This window comes from Lycorma delicatula, chromosome 1, assembly GCF_047948215.1.
Source record: "Lycorma delicatula isolate Av1 chromosome 1, ASM4794821v1, whole genome shotgun sequence".
In the NCBI taxonomy this organism is placed as follows: Eukaryota; Metazoa; Arthropoda; class Insecta; order Hemiptera; family Fulgoridae; genus Lycorma; species Lycorma delicatula.
In genome coordinates, this window is record NC_134455.1 from 384,982,221 (window position 1) to 385,004,736 (window position 22,516).

The 22,516-nt window shown below is 30.1% G+C and overlaps 1 protein-coding gene across 1 annotated transcript in view; it reads right to left on the minus strand.

Moving 5' to 3' along the window:
- The window catches only part of LOC142317980 (uncharacterized), a 621,817-nt gene that overhangs the window by 446,949 nt on the left and 152,352 nt on the right, over nucleotides 1-22,516 (minus strand). The gene's annotated exons all lie outside the window — the stretch shown is intronic.

Here is a 22,516-nt window from a genome sequence, read left to right on the forward strand (position 1 = left end):
TCTGTTATTTTAGTTTTTATCTTTGGAGTTTAAGCTAATTTTTGTGAATTTTCTTTCTTGGGAGTATGTTATATATTTGGATAAAGTCAGGGTACTTATGAAAATCCTTCTACACAAATTGAATACTAAATATCATCCATGTAAAGATTAAAAAGTAACGGAGATAGGGAACATCCTTTTCGGACTCCCTTTCTTATTACGGCTTCTTTCTTATGTTCTTCAATTATTACTGTTGCTGTTTGGTTCCTGTACATGTTAGGAATTTTTCTTCTATCTCTGTATTTGAACCCTACTTTTTTTTTAAATGCTGAACATTTTATTCCAGTCTACGTTATCGAATGCCTTTTTCAACTACAGCTCTATTTTTGCTGCAGCAGCATATTTGTAAACACAAAGTATAGCGATCGGGATAAGTTTTGGATATTGGGTTTTTCAAATTCCAAAACAAAAATTCGTAAGTACCTTATTTTCATGAGTATTTTTTATTTAACCCAAACATGGTTTATTGCAAAATGCCTAAAAAATTTCCAAATATAATGTAGGTATGAAAATGTTAATATTTCAAAAGTGAAATTTTTCAAATATTCGACCTCATCAGACAAAGGAGTATTACAATATCCATATTCCCCCCTTGGCAATAACTAGAAATGGTATGCGTGAGTAGTTGGCTAGACTTAAGGTACTTATTTAGGAGATAAAATAAACAAAAAAGATTCATGTTCAAAATATTTTTAATAAAAATTATATCTTAAAAACTGATTGAAACATTTTAAACAATTGGTTTATATGCATCCAACCACATTTTCTGCGAAATAAATTTGTTTAAAATTTTCCCCTTAAAATGTTTTTTTTAATAATTTATAAATTAATAAGTATTAGTTTTGTTTAATTATTTTTCATTAGATAAATTTTTAAGTCTTTTATTGTGAACGATTATTTATTTGATACCTTATTTGATCAAATTGGTTGATAAATAGTTGAATTATAACTGAAATTGTTATTTGGGATATCAAAATATTATGCATTAAAACAAAGAAAAGAATTTCAGGCTCCATAAGTATTTAAACGATTGTGAAATTTTATTTACGTGTTTTCAAATAAGAAAATCATATAATATATTCAATTTTACATGAGATATAGAGTGATTCAAAGAGGACTCACAAATTCAAAAGCATATAAAAATTTATTGAGATAACTACAGATACGGTTGAGGTCTCATTTCATAGAAAAACATATCAAAGTTTGTTACTCAACATTCATTTTGGTTCGATATGGCCTCCATTTTTAATGCAAAATACATCCCACCTGAAATCGAGTTCATTCCAGATTGAAGGCGGCAAGTCGGGCGTTACTTCTGCAGCTGCAGCGTTATTTCTAAGGCTTAGGTCAACAAGATCAGTAGGCAAAGTTAGGGAGTGAGGTTGGCATAAAATTAGAGTTTCAAGAAAATTTCGGATTTCCAGGCGGTAGTGAGGAGGTGCCCCTTACTGCTGATAGTGATGGCGTCCATCTTGGTGATCAACATTTAACTTAGAAATTAGAAAACTTTGAATACGTCGAGATAAACGATACCATTTACGGTGTCCACCTAGAAAGTAGAGGTAATCCTGGGCCATACAGTCTTTTTTTGTTTAAGGCACAAAAAAATTACCTCTAGGGCTATAATGAAAGTGCTGAAAAGTTTCATGAGGGTTTTCGCTACCACATATTCGACGGTTATGGGTGTTCACATTGTCATGACGTGAAATGGTGACTTATCACTAAAAATTACATTGTCCAAAAACTGTATCGTATTGTTGTCTGCAATTCTTTGCATCATTTCCACATAAAGTTGCAGCCGAGCAAATTTGTCGACATCTGTAATGTCTTGAATCACGGTCAGTTGTACGGCTTCAAGTGTAGTAGTTAACGTAATATGCGCTCAACAGTCGTTTGTGAAATGCCAGACTCATTTCAAGCAAGGTCGAGATAATTTCTTTACGTGGATTACGTGCAAAGATTTCTCTGAGGTGTTTCACAGCAGCTTAAGAGACGAGTGGGCGTCCTGGTGATTTTTTCTGTTTAACAGAACAACCTGTCTCAACAAACGTTTGAGTGCCAAGAGTAACTTTTACGCCTACTAGAAGGCTTCATCCCGTACTCTCTACGGAAATTACGTGGAAATGCAGTTTCTGATGCAAATCGTTAAACCAAAACACACAGCAAGTTCGTTCCGTACCAGTAAATCTATCCATTTTTAACAACATTGGTGACAACGGTGGTGCCAAATTCGGTTCTAATGAGCTACGTAAGTCAAAACTTGATGTGTTTTGGTATGAAATGAGACCTAATTTGAATCTGTAAATTATCTAAATAAATATTTATATGCGTTAATGTTGCAAAGTCCTTTCTGCATCATCAGCTTCATTGCTATATTTGGTACTCTTCTTCCTCTTCTGATTCCTAGCTGGTGTTTGGATTGGATCGACTCCTAAGCCCGTACCCTGCTGTGGGTGTCAATAGTTGTTTGATTTCAGTAATAAGATGCTTATATGCATGTGTATCCATAGCCATTTTCCTGGATTCATTAAGATTTAGCCTACGGTTTCTTATAACATCATCGATCTTTTTGATCCACGATTTCTTTGAAGCTGATCTTAGACTGTACATTGGGTTGGTCGTTCATGCCAGATGAGTTTCTATGGTAGTCGGTTTCCACTCATTCTGTAGGAATGGCCAAATCATCGCAATCTTCGTTTTTGAATCTATCTGGTACTATAAAATTATTAAAATTATTTATAAATCAAAAACCCAAATTTCATTTTTGAAACGAAATCTCTATAGTTAAGGCTATAGAGTCTATAGCCTTGACAGATTTTTACTTAATCTTTTCCAGCATTTTTTTCCTAAAAAAAAAAAAAAAGCTGACAAAGGATCGCATAATTTTCCGGTGTTTAGACGGGAAAATCATTATCAGCTTTTTTTTCTTTTACTTTTATAAGAACTTTCTTTTCTCACATTTATATTATTCTTTTATACCCATAGATAAGTAATAATTTTTTTTCAGGAATGAAATTTATTACAGAAGGATTATGGTGTATAGATTAAATTTACCTTTTATATCTTTATAATCTATATTTTAATTTACTCTCTTATCCCCTTTTCTTTGTGATTAAATTTTCTATTTTTCGATTACAATGATTTCTTTTCTAATACTACCTTTTTCTGCACGGCATTTACTTATTTGAGTTTATTTTTCTTTTAGTAAAGTCTATTCTATTATAATATTTGGAACGCTAATGTAATAAAAATCTTTTATCTCTCTCTCTCTCTCTCTCTTTCTCTCTCTCTCTCTCTTTTATCTTAATCATATACAAAACATTTTTAAGTATTTGATTATCTATAATAATAATAATATTTTTCTTTTGCACAGAATTAGTTTAATTATTTTCTTAATAATTATAATAGATACACAATCAGAAAATTAAGAAATACTTGAATACCACCAACTAAAGTATTTCTCAGTAGTTTTCTTCCTGTCCTATGCAAATCTTTTAAAATATACGTCAAAATATCGTTTATCTCCTATATCTTATAATTTATCTGTTTTACACCGTTATTTCCCGACATTTCTTATCCCCATTGCTACAATGGATCAGTGGATCTCGTCCGGCTTCTACTTCAAACGTAAAATAACCTTATAATAAAATTATATAAAAAGAGATTAAAGTGCAAAAGATTTAATTTCAAAATTGTTATAAATTGGTTCTAGAATTGTATATTTAATTTATTTTTTACGAAAATCGCTTTAAAACAAAACAAATTAGCATCGAAAAACATACTTTGTAGGATTATCTTACATTATATTTTGGATAAAAGTTTAATTATCTACAAAATTTGTAGCATATAATTTTTTTTTTGTTTTCAGTTATTTGACTGGTTTAATGCAGCTGTCCAAGATTCCCTATCTAGTGCTAGACGTTTCATTTCAGTATACCCTCTACATCCTACATCCCTAACAATTTGTTTTACATATTCCAAACGTGGCCTGCCTACACAATTTTTCCCTTCTACCTTTCCTTCAAATATTAAAGCGACTATTCCAGGATGCCTTAGTATGTGGCCTATAAGTCTGTCTCTTCTTTTAACTATATTTTTCCAAATGCTTCTTTCTTCATCTATTTGCCGCAATACCTCTTCATTTGTCACATTATCCACCCATCTGATTTTTAACATTCTCCTATAGCACCACATTTCAAAAGCTTCTAATATTTTCTTCTCAGATACTCCGATCGTCCAAGTTTCACTTCCATATAAAGCGACACTCCAAACATACACTTTCAAAATTCTTTTCCTGACATTTAAATTAATTTTTGATGTAAACAAATCACATTTCTTACTGAAGGCTCGTTTTGCTTGTGCTATTCGGTATTTTATATCGCTCCTACTTCGTCCATCTTTAGTAATTCTACTTCCCAAATAACAAAATTCTTCTACCTCCATAATCTTTTCTCCTCTTATTTTCACATTCAGTGGTCCATCTTTGTTATTTCTACTACATTTCATTACTTTTGTCTTGTTCTTGTTTATTTCCATGCGATAGTTCTTGCGTAGGACTTCATCTATGCCGTTCATTGTTTCGTCTAAATCCTTTTTACTCTCGGCTAGAATTACTATATCATCAGCAAATCGTAGCATCTTTATCTTTTCACCTTGTACTGTTACTCAGTATCTAAATTGTTCTTTAACATCATTAACAGCTAGATCCATGTAAAGATTAAAAAGTAACGGAGATAGGGAACATCCTTGTCGACTCCCTTTCTTATTACGGCTTCTTTCTTATGCTACAAATTTTGTAGCACATAATTAAATATTTAATTCTAAAAAAATTGATGGTATTTTGAAATTGTATCATTAAGATAAAGTATGAATTCTAATTATTAATTACAGCTTTTAATGATCGATTTTTGTCTTACTGTAGAATAATTTTTTAACAAAATTTGAACCTCTTAAACTAATATGTTCCTTTATAATTAACTGTATTTACGCACGTTTTCTCAGAACTAAGTGTATGAATTTAGTGAAAAATTTATTTGTGTTTTAGAATTTAATAAAGGTAATTTTTAACAAACCCTAACGATATTCTTTTGGAGATACAGTTCTGGGGCAATTTTGTACTTATTTGGAAAATTTCCAATATTCAATATAGACTTGAAAAATTTCTGTAACATTGATCGTTTTGTGGAATTAGTGTAATTTAGTGTGAATTAGTGCATTTACTCCTGTAATTACTTGTTAACGTAGAAATATTTTTGGTTTGATGGTCTTTTTGAATTATCAGCTTAATTGTCTTTGTCTTTAAACAATCATTGATCCAGGTAGTGTCTCACTGGTCAAGAATGTTGTTTCCATCATTGGCATTTTGTGGTAAAATTTTTTTTCAAAATTTTATTTTTATATCAAAGATAGATAAATATTTTCTATATAAATTATACGGCAACATTTGGTAAAAGTCCATTGAAATTACACTGATGTCAGTCGTTTCACAGTTACGGGTTTGTATTTTCTATAAATGGTTTGAAAATGATTGAAATATAGTTTAAATTTTTTAACTTTAATGTAATTTTCATCTAAAACCTGAAGAAACTTATCTTGAGACGTGTCCTGATCTCAGCGCACTTTACAGAATAAGTTTATGAGTATGATCATAAATACACTCAGTAAATGTTAACCCTTGATCATGTGTTTCTTCAGTACCCGGTATTCAGATTATATTAGCATTTTTACAATTGTTTTTAAGCCTAATTTTTCAAAAAAAAAAAAACTTTTGTTTTCACGTTTACCATTCAAAAGTGTTTGCTGGCGATTCCCGTTCAGCAAACTATTGTTATTCTTTCATCTAATATTATTAATTCAATTCTTTTAATATTTTACAAATAAACACCGTTGTTAATATTGAGTACAAAACGCTAAAAAATAAACATGAACTTTGATATAATATCAAAAGATTAAATGTTATCAAACTATTCTCTCAGTTTCTTTACCGACTAAATTTCTAATTTATTAAAAAAAAAGAAAGTTATTCCTGCATAGTCTGCAGAACCAGTTAATACAACTACAGGTAGTTTCGTTATTATAAAAGATTTATCTTCAAACATTTATTTTGATTTCCTTTTGCGAATAAACCTTTTCCTACGATTCAGTTTATTGATTATTTTATTGTTTGTCTATTTCTATCCGTAATACATACTGTGGAATCAGAAAAATATTACAAAGTTTAAAAAAAAATTCTGTGCAGAATACGTGAAAAGATAAAAAGGTAGGCAGAAAAAAAGTTGTATAGGAAACATGGTTTGTATAAGCCTACCTTTATTGAAATAAAAATATTTTTTTTTGTATTTGTTCAGTTCTCTGCAACAAACTGAAAGACAGTCGCTTGTTCACGTTACCGTGATCAAAAACACTGGATCAAAAATGTGCTGCCAGTTCGTTTATTTATTTGTAAAAGGAAAAGAATCTTTTATTTATTTCTTTCGAAAAACATTTACTTAAATATCCTCGCGTATCTTTTTACATTCTATTTTTATTATTATTTTTTTTTTTGTAATTCAGTATTTACTTTTTATAACAATGTACTTCTATTAGTCTTATCTTATTGTATTAATTCATGCTTAAGGGAGTAAGTTTTTGATAACATATAAAATAAACTGAAGTGAAAGGTTCACTTTTAAAAATTATCATCAAACTGTTTACAATAGTTAGATTTTCCTTTCTTAAAAAGTAATTGTAGTATCACTTATTATTATTTTTTTCCGTTTTCCTTATGTATTTTTATGCTGAATTTCAAAAATACTGAAAATTTCTATTGAAGTACAAAAGAACTTATAACAAATTAAATTGGCAACAGAAAAATCGCTCGTTTGACTTTGTCTTTTGTATCAATTTAAGTTCTATTTAAAGATTTTTAAAAGTAAGATAAAAAAATAATATTTTAGATTCCAGTTGGCCGATTTAGTAGGCCGTTGTTAGTAGCTCTTTACATCTTTTACATCTTTATTCTGCATTTCTTTTCTTATTTTTATATACATTTTAATATTTGAGAAGCTTTTTTTCATGTGATTGGGATTATTTACAGAGTTACAAAAATTAATATGTATTAAAAAAGTATGTTACACTTGTCTTTTAAAAACAATTTATTCATACTGATATAAAAAAACACACTAAAAATGTCTTTTGATAACTTTCTACCAATTTCAACGTTTTAATTCAGCTCCAAATTAAGATTCAAGTTAACAGTTTCTTTTCAATTTACCAGTCTTCAAAATCTATATTTTAAGAAAAATTAAAAAAAGAATGTTTCAGATGGTTTAATTCATTTATTTATTTTATTTTACTTTGTAAATTCGTAATTTTTTTAAATGGTTAAAAATGAAAACGGGGTACGTAAGAAAATGCAAATATCAAGTTATAATGGAACTAACAAAAAAAACTATTTTTTAGCTCATTAAAAATAGATCACTGTGTATTTAAACATTTTAGAAATGAAATTATTTATTTAACTAAAAAGTACAAATTTTACTAAATAGAAATAGAATTCTTGGATGTGACGTATATCTCATGTTAAGTACATTAAAACTTTTCAAATTTTAACAAAATATTTTACAGTTATATTTAACACCAATATTATGTAGAATATTGAAATATTATAGCACAGTTATAAATCCGCAGTTATTGGAAAAACACTTTAATAAACATTTCTTCCTAAAGAATAAAGAAAGTACAAAAAAATTGAGACTTTGGCCAAAACGATAATTGGCCTAGTACTAGAAAATTGTTTGAATTAGAATTAACCCAGTATAGACAGAATTTTTATTTTCGTCATTCATTTGACTGGTTTGATGCAGTTCTCAAAGATTTGCTATCTAGTGCTAGTCGTTTCATTTCAGTATACCCGCTACATCCTACATCCCTACAATTTGTTTTACATATTCCAAACGTGGCCTGCCTACACAATTTTTTCCTTCTACCTGTCCTTCCAATATTAAAGCGACTATTCCAGGATGCCTTAGTATGTCGCCTATAAGTCTGTCTCTTCTTTTAACTATATTTTTGCAAATGCTTCTTTCTTCATCTATTTGCCGGAATACCTCTTCATTCGTCACTTTATCCACCCATCTGATTTTTAACATTCTCCTATAGCACCGCATTTCAAAAGCTTCTAATCTTTTCTTCTCAGATACTCCGATTGTCCAAGTATCACTTCCATATAAAGCGACACTCAAATATACTTTCAAAAATCTTTTCCTGACATTTAAATAAATTTTTGATGTAAACAAATTATATTTCTTACTGAAGGCTCGTTTCGCTTGTGCTATTCGGTATTTTATATCGCTCCTGCTTCGTCCATCTTTAGTAATTCTACTTCCCAAATAACAAAATTCTTCTATCTTCATAATCTTTTCTCCTCCTATTTTCACATTCAGTGATCCATCTTTGTTATTTCTACTACATTTCATTACTTTTGTTTTGTTCTTGTTTATTTTCATGCGATAGTTCTTGCGTAGGACTTCATCTATGCTGTTCATTGTTTCTTCTAAATCCTTTTTACTCTCGGCTAGAATTACTATATCATCAGCACATCGTAGCATCTTTATCTTTTCACCTTGTACTGTTACTCCGAATCTAAATTGTTCTTTAACATCATTAACTGCTAGTTCCATGTAAAGATTAAAAAGTAACAGAGATAGGGAACATCCTTTTCGGACTCCCTTTCTTATTACGGCTTCATTCTTATGTTGTTCAATTATTACTGTTGCTGTTTGGTTCCTGTACATGTTAGCAATTGTTCTTCTATCTCTGTATTTGAACCCTAATTTTTTCAAAATGCTGAACATTTTATTCCAGTCTACGTTATCGAATGCCTTTTCTAGGTCTATAATCGTCAAGTATGTTGGTTTGTATTTGTATATATAGTTTGTCTATATATAGTAATATATAGACAAGCTATGTATTACTAATATTATTCGTAGCGTATGGTTTTATATGTATATATATATATATATATATATATATACTTATTTATAAACGGGCATTAAAATAACAATTTTAAAAAATTGGGAAAATAATTTTTTTAAAAAGAATTCCATTATTTACTTTAAAAAAATATCTAAATATTATTATTAGTGTTATTATTATTATTTCTTTTTATCCTATATCAACTTAGCTTGATTAAAACATTATAAATGCCTTGTAATACATGATTATAACATAAAAGTCAAATCTTCAAAATAACGAGTTTTACATTAATTTATATCTATATTTATTGTACTTACGTTGCTATTAGTGTCCGGGGTTCATGGCTCCGACTACTGGCTTTTACTTTGCATTGAACAATCTTAAAAAACTTTAAATTTATACTTTTTCACTTCATTAAATGTTAACGTTTTATCGTTATATTTTTCATTATGGAAATTATTTTAGATTTGTATATCATCATTTAAAAATTTTAATTTTATTAAAGAATTATATTGTCTTTAAATAATCAGCTAGCTGTCGGATTCATCAACGTATTGGTTTTCATTAAATTATTCCTGGATTCCTACTAAGAGTCTGGCATTTTCTATAATTTCATCCTGATTATAAAATATTATAATATTTTAATAATTATAGTAATAGGTCATAGGCCTGACGAGTCAATAATTAAATAAATATCCAGTACTATGGATAATTTTCAATTAAACCAGTCACTGACAAAAATGAAAAAAAAAAAAATAATAAAATAAAACTGACAAAAACTAAAACCAACTACAATGTGGAAAGAAAACTCTTAATTTTTCATTAAATTTTTAATTTTGATAATTAACGCCAACTTAAGAATTTGTGTTTGGTTGTCAGTTTTAATTTTACTCCGACTTCTGTAAATCAGAATGTAAAGAGGCAATGAAAACCTTTTCTGCCATTTAATGTTTTAATTTTCAAGTTAATTTTATTATTAGACTTATTAAATAGATGATATATAATTATATTAAAAACGAAACATATATAATTATATACAGTGTGGTCCACGAAATTATCCAACATTTTATTTTGTTAAAAAATATTTATTTGAAACTCAATACAGAAAATTAAAATAAAACAGCGTATTTACTATATATCTGGAAATTATGTTCTGCTTGTCACGTGTTCAGTATGACCACCATTACCTCTAGCAACTTCTTCAACACGAACATCTATGATGTTAATAACTCGACGACACATATCCTCAGTTATCTCGTTGCAGTGATCATCAGTGATCATCTCTCGCAGTAGTTCCATACTGTACAAAGATATTTAGGGAAAATCCTTTCCTTTAGAAATCCCAAAAGAAAATAATAACACCGATTCAAATCAGGCCTGTTTGGTAGCCAGTTCTGTCTACGCGCAAAACGATTAGAAAATCGGTTTGAAACATTTGAGTCAAAACTTTTATGCAGAAAGTCTAAAACGATATTAGCTGTGTGCGGTCTGGCTCCATCCTGCGTGAAACACTCGTTTTCTAATAAATATTCTTTTGCAAGAAGCTGAGGAACAAAATTATTGCGCAGCATGTACATATTTGATATATATGACATATTTGAATTCAGCGTCAAAACCTACATAAGCTAAAATTATCTCTTAAGACTTTTTCCTTTACCAGTGTTATTATTCGTCAGGTTGAGGGTTGATTAGCTGTAGTTCTACCTGGGGTGTATCGGTACTGATAATAGTACAGCGGAAGGGGACTACTATAAAACGGCGTTGAATCTAAAAGCCAATCACTGGTCTCATAATCTAGCCTCACCCTGCGTGTCAGCTAAATTTTACATATTGAGAAATAGTTGAATCAAGAAATGAATATTTAAAAAAACTTCAGAGATTTTTATTGAGATATGATCCGTCTATTGCTTTACCTCTCCGCCGTTTTGGGATTAAAAAAAGTATATACAGAATCTATGCCGCATAAAAATATATAACAATCAATGGCAACTTCTCGGTTGGATGTTAAAATAACGTGAACACAAAATATTCAGATCTAAATAAGTTAACTACGCAAATAATAGAAGTAAATATAAATATGCAGATACAATATTTACATCACAAATATTCAATATTAATATTGTTCATGTAAAAATAAATATTTTTATAAGATTTATAAAAACTTTTGTGATATTACTATTTAAATAAAACGTTACTTAAAATATTTCGCCTTCAATGCGAGGCTTGTACAAACTTTATTTATTAATTACAAACTGAATGAATCCCGGATTTACCATCGCATATAAAATCTTATTTATTACCTTTAAGGAAATCCTCAGTCAATAATTCTAATTAATATATCGTAACAAATTTGTTTTAATTTTTATTTTCTTTAATTCTTTTCCACCATTCTAAAATTCATCTGTTAGAAATAAATAACTCCAGGAGATAGGGAAAGAACACTTATTTTAAATTTTACAGAAATTTCTGTAATTATTATTTAAAATTTTCATTATTTGCTTTAATCTTCATTATTTGAACATTTTCACGGAAATTTTTTCTCAGCGTGTAAATCATAAAACCAGTTATTATGCCGTTGGAAGGACGGAATCTTTTTAATTCGATCGAAATAACTTTGCAGGAAAGTTATTTCACACTTATTTTCATACGTTAAAATATTTAACTTAAATTCATTTTAAGCGTATAACTATCAAAAAGTGTTTTACCAAAAGAGAAGCTGGTTTCTCTTTTCAATAAAATAAAATTATTTTTAATAATTTTTTATTTTTAAATTTAAAAATTACATTAAAAAAAAAAAATATATATATATATATATATTTTAAAGCTCTCTTTTTAAGTACCGATGTTGATGTAATGGACACCTTCAAAGTGACTGCTTCTTTCAGCTATCGTCTTGAGTTCAATTCCCAGCCATCAGTTTATTTTTTTTACTTTGCTAAAATTATTTTTATTTTTAAAGTAAAAATTATTTACTTTAAATAATTTTTATTTTTTTTACTTTGTTAAAATTATTTTTATTTTTTTATTTATACATTTAATGATCATTTTATAATAAAATTCATCATTATTATCCTCTACCCCAAAAAGTAGTTTTAAGCAACTTTTTTAGAGAATATTTAATTTCCACTATATAAGAATAAATAACCAATATCAAGAAAGTATTATTACTTTGTTGTCAGCATCTTTTTTTTTAATTATCGTTTCCAATATAATTCTTTGACAAGTTTTTAGGCAGTATTGGACTTTTACAGATTACAGTGAACTGTATATTTCTGAGTCAAAAGCTACTTTGTTTTAATTTTAATCTTTCCTTTCTTCTTCCAGGCAATCTTTTAAACTGTAAATCCCAACCGCCAAATACTTCTATCCTGCCATCTTTCCTCCTGCAAGTTCCTTCTCACCATCCCCTCCATCACTCAAGACATGCACTGCTTTGGAGGTCATCTACATTTCCTCCTCTCTCCAGGAGACTATTACAACATCCTTCTAGGCCATCTATACTCCACCATTCTCCGAATATGCCCATACCATTGTGGTCTTCATCCCTTCAAAACATCAGTCACTGTACCGATTGCACCAATTTTTCTGATGTTCTTATTTCTCACGCACCGCATTCTATAAACTACACTACAACACCTGCGCAGCACATCTGTCTCCACAGCCAACAGCAATCTTCCCTCATGTCTTTTTCTAACTTCCCAAGATTCTGATGCGTACAATAGAATGCTTTCAATAACACTCTAGTAAAATCTGTACTTAGTTACTTTCCGTATTCCTTCAGAGAATACCACAAAGAATTGCACTTCTGGATTGCCATTCGCCCGAAAGCTATACGATGATTTATATCTTTTATATTATTTGCTTCCTGTGATAATACAGAACCAAGTTACTTAAAGACTTCATATCTCTCGATGATATCCGCATTTATATTTAAGTCATCTCCTTTTCCATCAGCCACTATTTACTAAAATTTACCTATTCATCGGATTTAATAAAGGTTTCCGTCAATTTTATTATCATATGGGTAATGTCAAACCGATCTGATGCTATGATGACCTTTTTTTTTCTTTTTTTTTTTGTCTTCTGTCATTTCACTGGTTAGATGCAGATCTCCAAGATTCCCTATCTAGTGCTAGTCGTTTCATTTCAGTATACCCTCTACATCCTACATCCCTAACAATTCGTTTTACATATTCCAAACGTGGCCTGCCTGCACAATTTTTCCCTTCTACCTGTCCTTCCAATATTAAAGCGACTATTCCAGGATGCCTTAGTACGTGGCCTATAAGTCTGTCTCTTCTTTTAACTATATTTTTCCAAATGCTTCTTTCTTCATCTATTTGTCGCAATACCTCTTCATTTGTAACGTTATCCACCCATCTGATTTTTAACATTATCCTATAGCACCGCATTTCAAAAGCTTCTAATCTTTTCTTCTCAGATACTCCGATCGTCCAAGTTTCACTTCCATATAAAGCGACACTCCAAACATACACTTTCAAAAATCTTTTCCCGACATTTAAATTAATTTTTGATGTAAACAAATTATATTTCTTACTGAAGGCTCGTTTAGCTTGTGCTATTCGGCATTTTATATCGCTCCTGCTTCGTCCATCTTTAGTAATTCTACTTCCCAAATAACAAAATTCTTCTACCTCCATCAATCTTGATGACCTTAATCATCTGCAAACAAGAACATAAATATATATTTCCCATCCACCTCCATTCCCATCTTTCTACAATTCTTCGGCGATTCTTCTAGTTATCCAAGTAAAGCTTAAACAGAGTGAGAGAAAGGAGTAAACCTTGATGTAAATCCTTATTAATTTTAAAAAACTTTGACAGATGTTTTCCCACCTTAACAGTACAATTTTTCTTTTTGTTTTCACTAAACTTTTCCTTTAGCGTTTCCTGATATATAGCTCAGTTACTTATACGTAGAGTTTTTAGAAGTAAAATTAATGAATAAAAATGGCGAGTGATGTCTTCCTACATAATTTTTCTTAAAAAGTCTTATAACCCGTTATTAATTTTTTCTATTACAAAATCTAAAATAACCATTTCTACATGTTATTAAATTAATACGTATGTATCATATTTTTTGCTGCATTAATATTGTAATATCAACTTTAATGATAAAGTAATTTTTAACAGTTATAAATTACAAAAAAAAAAAATGGAAATTATTAGAAGAGTTGCTTATATATTTTTTTTCCACATTCTGAAATTAAATAAAATTTTTCTGATAATTTATCAGTTTTAGATAAAAATACAACTAAACATTACAGTTCTAGATTTTACCAAAAATTCACCCAAAACATATAGATTTCTCTTTAAAATCTGACAAATTATTTTTTTATTATTAATTTAACAGTGGATCAAAAATGAAAAAAATAAATCCGTGTCTATAAAAATTAAAAAAATAAATACAGAACATAAAAATTTGACTGGAAAATAAAACTTATTAGAAATTTAATATAACTTAGCAAAAGAAAATTGATAATTCAATTTACTTGAAAATTTTACGGTATTTTACAATTTTTTAAAACTTCAATGTCTTAATGAAGAAATTTCAAGTTCTACAAATCAAATCTGCTACTTATGATTATTTATTCTAAAATAAATATGGTTTTTTTTACCTTTGCTTTATTGTGCATATTCATTACATTTCAGATATTACAATGAAATGAAAATGAGATGCGTGGGTGATTACTAATGTTAACTGGCCGCCATTTAATTAGAAATATAGGAGTAATGATTGTTTTACATTAATAATTTTGTTTCATTAAGGCAATTAAAATAACACATAACTCCTCTAATATTCTCATTTTAAATATGAATTAACTACCCATCCCCACCTCATTAAGAATTCCTCCATTTTTAACAATGTAAAATGTGTACGGTTAGAGTAATAATTATTCTGCTGAGTTGAAGTTTAAAGAATTTTCAGAGATAAAATCTAATTTAGAATTAATAATGGTATGGGATAAAATGTATTCACAATGTCAATTTTGATTTTCGGCTTGCTAAAAAGTTATACATTTGTTTACTTGTTTCGCTTACAGCAGATAATCAATTACATTATGACATAATAGTTACTTCAAAACAAATAACCTCTTTTCATTTTACTCACGGGAGAACCGGTGATAATTTTACATCCTACGTTTTACATCCTAGGCGTGTTTTAAATAGCTTTTCACTTTTGACCTTGAGAGCTACAATTATGTCACTACCAGCACATGCGATTTCTTCCAGCAAAGGAAGTGATTGCATCTTGCAACAACTAGGGCTTCCGAGAGGCGTTGTCCTGCTGGGCCGGAAAGCTTTAGCACCAAAATGACATCAGGGGATCGCACACAAGCGGCTTGTCTCCCAAGGTTAGCCCAGGTGAATACAAAACCGGTCTAAAGGATTGGAACGCCATAATTAATTCAAAATGATTAAAACAAAATTGTTCTTGTTTATTTTCATGCGACAGTTCTTGCGTAGGACTTCATCTATGCCGTTCATTGATTCTTTTAAATCCTTTTTACTCTCGGCTAGAATTACTATATCATCAGCAAATCGTAGCATCTTTATCGTTTCACCTTGTACTGTTACTCCGAATCTAAATTGTTCTTTAACATAATTAACTGCTAGTTCCATGTAACGATTAAAAAGTAACGGCGACAGGGAACACCCTTGTCGGACTCCCTTTCTTATTACGGCTTCTTTCTTATGTTCTTCAATTGTTACTGTTGCTGTTGGGTTCCTGTACATGTTAGCAATTGTTCTTCTATCTCTGTATTTGAACCCTAATTTTTTTAAAATGCTGAACATTTTATTCCAGTCTACGTTATCGAATGCCTTTTCTAGGACTATAAACGCCAAGTATGTTGCTTTGTTTTTCTTTAATCTTCCTTCTACTATTAATCTGATGCCTAAAATTGCTTCCCTTGTCCCTATACTTTTCCTGAAACCAAATTGGTCTTCTGCTAACACTTCCTCCACTCTCCTCTCATTTCTTCTGTATAGAATTCTAGTTAAGATTTTTGATGCAGAACTAGTTAAACTAGTTTAACTAGTTCTGTATTCTTCACATTTATCTGCCCCTGCTTTCTTTGGTATCATTACTATAACACTTTTTTTTAAGTCTAACGGAAATTTCCCTTTTTCATAAATATTACACACCAGTTTGTATAATCTATCAATCGCTTCCTCACCTCCACTGCGCAGTAATTCTACAGGTATTCCGTCTATTCCAGGAGCCTTTCTGTCATTTAAATCTTTAAATGCTCTCTTAAATAAATGCTCTCTTAATAAATAATTACCTGCCCGATAAAAGAAAGATACAGCAGCAAGGGACAGGACTTTTGTCCAGTTCCTGCGATTAGTAGGGATATATATAAAACTCGCGCTATCCTTGCATTCGTTGCGTTCATTTTATTCTTGCGAAAAATATTTAAAAAAAAGTCTTGCCGGTTTAACACGTGCAGAACATTAAAAAAAAAGTAGCTGTTCTTATGTTTATTATTATTATTTTTATTTCAAGTTATCGTTTAGGTTATTCATTAAATCAATAATTTATTATTTATATAATGGTTAACAAGTTCCGTTTGATAATTAACAACAATATTATTTCAAAAAGCATGTTTTAATAATTTTTTAGCATGAATAAAGTTAAGAACGGTAACTTAAAATACTATTTAAATGACTGCCCAAAAAGAACTATAATGAATTTAGGGTGTAAGTATGTTTGTTTTTCCACCGTAGCAGATCAACAGCTGAACCGATTTAGACATATGACCACGATATGGAATCCTTATGTACCAGAGTGTCATAGACTAGATAAATAATATATATATATATATATATATATATATATATATATATATATATATATGTGTGTGTATTTGTGTGTGTGTGTTTAAATAAATTTAAAAAGTAGAAAATATTACACTTTACACTATATACAAAAAACACAGCAAAATCAATTCGTCGAACAAAATGAACAATTTCATTTAAAAAGTATAAGCAACAGGAATTTTACAGTGTGTGGGCATTTTAACCAAGTTAGATATTTTAACCCCAGGAGCATGTCCGAGAAGCAGTAAGCAAGGCTAGGAGAACGGCTGATATCCTAGCCAAGCTGATGCGGAGTCAGGGTGGCCCATCCACTGGAAGAAGGAGACTTCTTGCTTCGGTGGTATGGTCGGTCTGCTAGTACGAAGTACCGGTTTGGGCTAGGGTTCTTGGTACTAGGATTGCAGAGGGTGCTTGCTTTGCGGTTCGGACGTGCTTATAGGATGGTTTCCAGCGAGGCCGTGTTTGTCATTGCCGGGGTGCCGCCCCTAAATTTTATGGCGGAGGAGAGGGAAATAAGATAACGGTGCTTTGCCAAGTGTCGGTCGCGATTAGCTTATCGGGCAGTGGCCAGAGAGGTTGGCGGCGTCGCGGACAGGTGGATGGATAAAATCCCTCATCCCAGACATCAAGACCTGGATAGGGAGGAAATCCGGAAACCTGTCGTACGAACTCATCAGTTTCTGAGTGGCTACGGTTGCTTTGACGCTTACCTGCATAGGATTAGGAAAAGAGCTTTCCCCTATATAGGTACTGTGAGTCGTTGACTCCCCGGAACACGTGGTGTTCTGGTGTGGGCGCTGGTATGATGTACGGCGCCCAGTGGTTGAGGAGTTCGGGGAGTTGGTGGCTGAAGGCGTGGTTACCAGGATGCTCGAGTCGGAAGCTGCGTGGAAAGCCCTAGCTGCTATGGTGGAGGCCATTGTTCGTGGAACAGTGCGGATGAGGGTGAGTAGATGTTGTCTGATCGCTGTTTGTTCCTGTACATGTTTGTTTGTGTTTGTTGCAGAGAACATTTTGCTGGGTGGGGATTAAGTTTAACTTAAAAAGCGGGTCCGGTCTCCACCTAGTACAATTGCAAAAAAAAAGGCATTTTAACCAAGTCATATTGGCATAAAGCCTTCACGGAGCTATGGCAATGGTCCGAAATTTTGAGGCTCTGCACATTTATATTACACTGTATTGTAATGATTTGCACTGACTGATCATATTTTTTTATTTGTTTTATTTTTTTTGGTAGTGGTGTTTTTTAATTTTTAACAAATTTAAAACTTGTACAAAATACTGTTTTATTTGTACTGTATAAATTGCTTCTATACGTATATGTCAAGTTGAATTTTTAGCAATTACTTTATTGAAGTTAAATTAAGAAGGAATGTGTTGCAGTTTCAGTGAGCGCATTTCTTGATTGCATAATCTATAATATTAATTGAATTAAAATAAGCTTATTGAATTATAAATACGTAATTAAGTATTGCATATTAATTTAGCAGTATTTTACGAACTGAAAATTAAAATATTTTCCTTTTATAAGAGTCATAAACGTAAAAAAAAATCAATAACTTTAGATGTATATTAAATAATACATTATGTATTTAAGTAATAAATATATCCGTGCGTGTTTTGTGGTACTCAGAAATGGTCTAAATTTTTAATATTATATAATAAAATATGAAAACCTATATCTTCTCTACGCATATAGATTACTCTACGCTGTATTTTGTCAATAAAATTGGAGTTTATTAACTGGCTTCATAGTAGCATTAAAAAATGTGATTTTGTTCTGTTATCTTATGCCATTTTGTCATTACCGTAATTTTAAGACAAAATCACTTCTCAGGTTTTTTTAAGAAAGAATTTTGTTTAATAAACTCTGTTATAAGTTGCTCTATTATAACTCTATTAAAACTAAGCTACCTTAGTTTTTAACCTGATTAAAAAACAAGACTTTATGCGAGAGTAAATGCTTAAGAATACTTCTTAATTATACCGTTTTAATGTCTGATTTTTCAAATAAAAATTTTCAGAAGATCATATTTATTCATTGTCTTTACCAGTTCAGATGTTTTTCAACCAAATAATATTTTTAGATTTGGAAGATTTCGAAGTAATAGGCCTACCTGACATAGTCATTAATGATTTATATAAAATTAAAAATTGGTTCTCCATTTTTAAAAGTTTATAAGAAAATCTGTGTTTTTGTTTTTAGGGCGATAAACGGTTGAACGTTATCATCGCCCGGATTTTCATTTTATTTTTTATTTTATTTATTTTTTTAAAAATAAATATATAAATAAAAGTAATTAAAGCTGTTAGATAAAATTGAAACTTAAAACTACTATCACAGGAATAAAAATCCGGAATGGGTGTAAAAGGCCCATTCTCGGATAACAAAAACACTAACATGTAACTTAAAACTACGTTAAAAACTAACATATTAAAAATAAGTAAAACTTAAAACTAAAAAAGGAGATAAAACTTAAAACTATTATGTTTAAAGTCTTACAAATAATATCACAAAAATCTTAAACTAATATCACAGACGAATTTGTAAAACATTAAAAAAAAATGAATATATATATATATAAAGTTTGACAAATTCCGATTGGGAATGTAAAAGGCTCGCTACTCGGATAACAAAACCAATACATAGGACTAAAGTAATTAAATTTTTATGTTATGTTAAATTTTTTGTATTAAGACTATACTACGCAAAAACAGAAACATCCGGTTTAAAACCTCTTTATCATTACACAAGATACCACGGATGTTTCTTTGTAGTTTAAATTTACGACGCAATGCCGCATAACATATGCAGTCCACGAGTATGTGGCGCACAGTCACGCGGCTGTTGCATCGTGCGCATAGAGGTGCTTGTCCTATTGTCAACAGGTACTCGTGTGTCCTATCCGCAATCGACAGAGAACTACTTCCTCACGGCGGGGTTTTCTGTATGAGGAGTCGCATGGTTACACAGAATCTTTAATCTGACGGAGTTTATTATCAACGGTAGCCGTCCAGTCACCTTGCCACCTTGCTCTTAGTGATTGTTTTACATAGTTAATAAAATCAGAAGTAGCAACTCGGGTGGTGAAAGGAGGCTGGTTACATGCTTCTTTGGCAGCGGAATCTGCATGTTCATTACCTGGAATCCCTACGTGGCTAGGGACCCAGCAAAAACTTATTTCTGTGTTGCGATTATTCAACTCAGCGATTGCGTTATAAATTTCAATGACGATAGGATGTTTGGAATAAAAGTGTTTTAGGCTTGGAGAGCACTACACGAGTCACTGCAAATAAGAATTTTTCTATATTTAGGGTTAATGATGTTTAGAGCCTTATTTATAGCGTATAGTTCAGCGGTAAACACAAATCTGTGTTATTTGATATAAGAAAGAATGGTAACATCCTTTGTGTTGTATATAATGCGGTTGTTGGAGTACTATAAAACCTCGTTATACCACTGAAAAAACACACAAGAAACACCCGAAAAAAGAGGTCTAATGACATATTGTGAACACATATTCCAATGTAAAGTTTTCTGCTATTTTCATTGGTAGGGCCAAAAATAGATCTTTTCAATTGAACAAAATCGTGTTAACCTTGAAATAACGGTAAAGGTCAAGCTCAAGGTCAAATACAAGGTAACCTTCTGGTGTACACCTCCAATCTGAGTAATATTTGTTTACGTCATTATTTTGTGTAAAATACGCATTTATTGTGCGTATTTAAGAGAAAATCGCCTGGGCGATTAAAATGAATAATTATAATTAAATTTGTTTTATTTAGAAATAATCGTGTTTTTACACGATTGCACAGAAAGAAGAATAATGTATTTACGGTGTATGTATGCTCCACCTTAGCAGCTCAACGGCTGAACCGATTTAGATGTATGACCCCCGCCGACCACCGCGGCGCGAGTGTTAGCGTCTCGACCTTTCATCCGGAGGTTCCGGGTTTAAATCCCGGTCAGGAATGGCTTTTTCACACACGCTACAAATCGTTTATTTTTTCCTCTGAAGAATGCCTAACAGTAGATCCGGAGGTTGAAAAAAAAAAAAGAAAAAAGATGTATGTGTTAGAATGCTTACGTTACTGGGAGAGTCAAAGGGTAAATAAATAATTAAATAAATATCATCTCTTTTTTTATAAATAAAAATTGTATAAATAAGATAAGAAATCTTATAAAATAAGATTTTTGTACATAAAAATCTGTATTTAAACATGTATATATAAATTTAATAAATCTAAAAAAAAACAAAATTATACTACACACAAAATTGTCAGCCGCATGCTCTTTAATTATCCTATATTAAAGAGAAATGTTTACCATCAATGTTTTTTTTGGATGTAGTGCTTTTTGAAACTATAAACTTTTGTGAATTTCATTTTAGATAACTTAATTTTTAATTGCAACATGTTTTATAAATTATATTGTGGTTAATATATAACTCAAAAACGGCACTGTTTTTGTAACGTACCAAAAGTAATTCATATGTTAAGAATTTTCAGTATTAAACGTTTAATAGTTATTTCAATTAACTACAAATTCGATTCATTAATATTCTACTAACATGGTTTATTATAAATCGAAGTGTTCAGTGCCGTTAAAAAGTTGTCATTTATTAATATTTTTACAAAAATTTTTTAACAGATTTTTGCAGTATTATGTTTCTTAATTTCATCTATTTGCTGAGAAATTACGGAATGATAAAGTATAAAATGTTAGTGTGGTTTTGTGATTTTGAATTAGTAATGTAACAATGTATTTGCAGTAGAAATTAATTTTTAAGAACTGCTTATAAAAAAAATTATATTATCCAAGCATTTAAAATGATGAAGAATATATAAAATGTGGTTTATTCCTTTTTTGTGAGTGTACTTATTTGTTGTCTCCCAGGTTCTTGTAATTATAACAGTAGAAAATTTGTTTGTGTAAACCTTTTTTTTTATGCAAATAACCGAATAAATCTTAATTAAAATGTAATAATGTGAGTGAAAATTAAATCTATCAGTAAATATGTAAATTATTATTGATGTATTAGTAACGATTATTACATCAGCATACAAATTCAATATATAATTAATTATTAATTTAAATAATATATAATACGTCAATTTAAATAAATATTACAAAATTGATGTACCTTATAATTAAAAAGAAATAAATTCTAAAATAACTATGGATAAATATTAATCCAGAGCTTTCAGCTGAATTACATTAATGTAGGTTGTATAAATAACAACAATATTAATACGATGTAGTGAGAGAGAGAGTAAGAGAGAGAGAGAGAGTGCGGAACTGTAAGAGGTAATTTGTTTTCAATAAACAAAACTCCGTTTCTAATTAATATTATATTAAAATTATTTTTTAAATACTAGTTAATTAAAATCAATAATCGCCGTCAGTTGTTAAAATGTTTTATTTGATCTAAGGGAATATAAACCGATAAAAACTTTATAGTTTAGCTCATGAAAGAAAAAAAACTTGCCTTCAAAAAACACTTGATAGGAAAAATCTAATTTACACACAATAAAACTTGATTTTTCTTACTTTATTTTTGCCTGGTTATTATAGATAAACATTATGATTTTTCTATTACAATAATATCGTTAGTTCAATCTCATTTTAATATGTATTGAATTAATTGTTTTTTTATTTTTGTGGATGCGTATGGGT